The sequence below is a fragment of the Notamacropus eugenii genome, chromosome 4 (assembly GCF_028372415.1).
Source record: "Notamacropus eugenii isolate mMacEug1 chromosome 4, mMacEug1.pri_v2, whole genome shotgun sequence".
NCBI classification, from domain to species: Eukaryota; Metazoa; Chordata; class Mammalia; order Diprotodontia; family Macropodidae; genus Notamacropus; species Notamacropus eugenii.
In genome coordinates, this window is record NC_092875.1 from 364,280,412 (window position 1) to 364,284,491 (window position 4,080).

The window sequence follows — 4,080 nt, forward strand, 5'->3', positions numbered from 1 at the left end:
AAGTCCTTGGTTCTTTTTGAAAACAAAGAACCAATAACAATGTTAGTTTCATTGGAATGGTTTACATGAAACCTTTTTAATTTAATATAATCAATATTTTCCATTTTACTTCCTATAATATTCTCTACCTCTTGTTTTGTCACAAATTCTTCTCTTACCTATAATCTGATAAGAAAAATATGTCAGGTCTACTCAGTGCAGCAGCAGCCCTTCTTTCTCCACAGCGATCAGCTACGACCCCTGGTTCCCCAGCAACCATGTTGAAGGGACCCGCAGTTTTCATTGATCTTAGCACCACTTACTCCTGTGTGGGAGTCTTCCAACATGGGAAAGTGGAGATCATAGCTAATGACCAAGGAAACAGGACCACCCCCAGCTATGTCGCCTTCACCGACACAGAACGTTTAATCGGTGATGCTGCAAAGAATCAAGTTGCAATGAACCCCACCAACACAGTTTTTCATGCCAAACGTCTGATTGGTCGCAGATTTGATGATGCAGTTGTACAGTCAGACATGAAGCACTGGCCTTTCACAGTGGTGACTGATGCAGGCAGGCCTAAGGTCCAAGTGGAGTACAAAGGGGAGACCAAAAGTTTCTATCCAGAGGAAGTGTCTTCTATGGTCTTGACCAAGATGAAAGAAATTGCTGAAGCTTATCTTGGGAAGACCGTCACAAATGCCGTCGTCACAGTACCAGCCTATTTCAACGATTCCCAACGTCAGGCCACTAAAGATGCTGGCACCATTGCTGGTCTCAATGTGCTCTGAATCATCAATGAGCCAACTGCTGCTGCTATTGCTTATGGCTTGGACAAAAAGGTTGGTGCCGAGAGAAATGTGTTGATCTTTGACCTTGGAGGTGGTACTTTTGATGTCTCCATTCTTACCATTGAAGATGGCATCTTTGAGGTCAAGTCCACAGCTGGGGACACCCAATTGAGTGGGGAGGACTTTGACAACCAAATGGTCAACCATTTCATTGCCGAGTTCAAGCGAAAACACAAGAAGGACATCAGTGAGAACAAGAGGGCTGTTCGCTGTCTTCGCACCGCTTGTGAACGTGCAAAACGCACCCTCTCTTCTAGTACCCAGGCCAGTATTGAGATTGACTCCCTCTATGAAGGTATCGACTTCTATACATCAATCACTCGAGCCCATTTCAAAGAGGTGAATGCTGATCTCTTCCGTGGCACGCTGGACCCTGTGGAAAAAGCCTTAAGAGATGCCAAGCTAGATAAATCACAGATTCATGACATCGTCCTGGTGGGTGGTTCCACTCGAATTCCGAAAATCCAGAAGCTTTTGCAAGACTTCTTCAATGGCAAGGAGCTCAACAAGAGTATCAATCCTGATGAGGCTGTTGCTTATGGTGCAGCTGTTCAGGCTGCCATTTTGTCTGGAGATAAATCTGAGAACGTGCAAGACTTGTTGCTGTTGGATGTCACTCCTCTTTCTCTTGGAATTGAAACTGCTGGTGGAGTTATGACGGTTCTGATCAAACGTAATACCACCATCCCCACCAAGCAGACACAGACATTTACCACCTATTTGGACAACCAACCTGGTGTGCTTATTCAGGTTTATGAAGGTGAGAGGGCAATGACAAAGGATAACAACCTGCTTGGCAAATTTGAGCTCACAGGAATCCCCCCAGCACCCAGAGGTGTTCCTCAGATTGAAGTGACATTTGACATTGATGCAAATGGCATTCTCAATGTTTCTGCTGTGGATAAGAGCACAGGCAAGGAGAACAAGATCACCATCACCAATGATAAAGGACGTCTGAGCAAGGAAGACATTGAGCGTATGGTCCAGGAGGCTGAGAAATACAAGGCTGAGGATGAGAAGCAGAGAGACAAGGTGTCTTCCAAGAATTCTCTTGAATCTTATGCTTTCAACATGAAGGCTACAGTGGAGGATGAAAAACTGCAAGGCAAAATTGGTGATGAAGACAAACAGAAGATCCGTGACAAATGTAATGAAATAATCAACTGGCTGGATAAGAACCAGACTGCTGAGAAGGAAGAATTTGAGCATCAGCAGAAAGAGTTGGAGAAGGTCTGCAACCCCATCATTACCAAGCTGTACCAGAGTGCAGGGGGCATGCCAGGAGGCATGCCTGGTGGATTCCCGGGGGGGTGGAGAAGCCCCATCTGGAGGTGCTTCTTCTGGACCCACCATTGAAGAGGTGGACTAAACAACAGAAGAAAGAGCATTCCACACAGCTTTTCCAAAAACTGAAGGACTCAAAATTTGTAGCCAAGGCAGTGGCAGTTTAAAAGTAACATTTAAGCTACTGTATAAATCTGGGCATTCTGAATACTTGAATGTGTGCAGAGGGGAGAGAAGTGAACAACATTGCACTTTATCAGTACTGTAAACAAGTGGAAATGCAATTCTTGTCCTGGAGAATAAAAATTATTTAAAATTGGCACCATAAAAAAAAAGAAAGAAAAGAAAAATATGTCATGCTTCCTTATTTTGGTTATGATATCAATTTTATTGATCATGTACCCATTTTGACTTTATCTTGATATTTGGTGTGACTAGTTGTTCTATATCTAGTTTCTGCCAAAATACTTTACAGTTTTTCTAGCTATTGTTGTCCAAAAGTGATTTACTTTTCCAAGTGCTTGGATTTCTGTGTTTATCAAAAGTTAGATCAATATGGTAATTTACTACTGTGCATTGTGTACCTAATTTGTTCCATTAATCCACCACTTTCTTTCTTAGCCAATATGAGATTCCTTCAATCCTTACTGCTTTGTAATACAGTTTGAGATCTGTTATGTCTAGACCACCTTCCTTCTCATTTTTTTAAAGTTAATTCCCTAGATATTCTTGACTTTTAGTTCTTCCAGATGAATTATTCCAGATGTTATTCTTTTTTCTAGCTCTATAAAATATTTAGGTAGTTTGATTGGTATAGCTCTAAATAAGTAAATTCACTTAGGTAGAAGTATCTTTTTATTACATGTACTCAGTCAATTCTTGAGTAATAACTATTTTTGCAGTTGTTCAGATCTGAAGCTATTTGTGTGAAAAATGTTTGATAATTGCTTTCATATAGTACATGGGTTTGCTTTGCAGGTAGACTCCAAAGTGTTTTATATTTTTTACAGTTATTTTAAATGGAATTTCACTTTGAATCTCTTGCTGTTGGACTTTGTTGTTGTATAGAAATTCTGATATTTAAGTGTGTTTATTTTCTATACTGTAACCTTCCTGACATGTTAATGATTTCAACTACTTTTCAGCTGATTTTTTAAATACAACCTCACATCATCTAAAAGGTGTGGTAGTTTTGTTTCCCCATTGCTTATTCTAATTCCTTTAATTTCATTTTCTTTTCTTATTGCTAACACTAATACTTCCATTGAATAACAGTGGTGATAATGGGCCTCCTTGATTGAGTCCTGATCCTATTGGGAATAATCCAATTACAGAAAATAGTTTCTCATGGTTTTAGATAGAAACTACTTATTTTAATGAAAGCTCAATTTATTCTTATACTTTATAGTGTTTTACTTTGGAATGACTCTTGTAGTGTTGCAAAAGATGTTTCTATGAGATAATCAAATTATTTCTGTTGAATTTGTTATAAATATGATCAATTATGCTGATAATTTTCTAATATTGAACCAGTCCTATAGTCCTCATATAAATTCAATTCATCACAGTTTGTGAACGTTTTGGTAGAATATTGTAATATCATTCCAAGTATTTTATTTTAAAAATTTGCATCAATATTCATTGATGTAGTTGGTTATTGTTTTCTTTCTCTTTTTTTGCTCTTCTTGGTTTGGGTATCAGCACCATGTTGGCATCATATTAAAATTGCAAAATCTTTAACTACCATGCTTTCCCCAAATACTGTATATAATTTTGGAATTAATTGCTCTTTAAATGTTTGGTAGAATTTACTTATGAGTCCATTTAATCTCGGGAATTTTTTCTTTTATGGTCGAGTTCCATTTTTATTTATTGCTCATTTTCTAGCTGATTTCTTGACTTTGACCTTGAGGTTTAGAAAGATTTTCTTCACCTGGGCATTGGGAGGCATTGTTCCATGCTCCAG

The 4,080-nt window shown here is 38.7% G+C and overlaps 1 pseudogene; it reads left to right on the forward strand.

Annotated features, from left to right (window-relative positions):
• The first annotated feature begins 257 nt into the window (after nucleotides 1-257).
• LOC140501622 (heat shock cognate 71 kDa protein-like) lies at nucleotides 258-2,434 on the forward strand (annotated as a pseudogene).
• The last annotated feature ends 1,646 nt before the right edge of the window (nucleotides 2,435-4,080 follow it).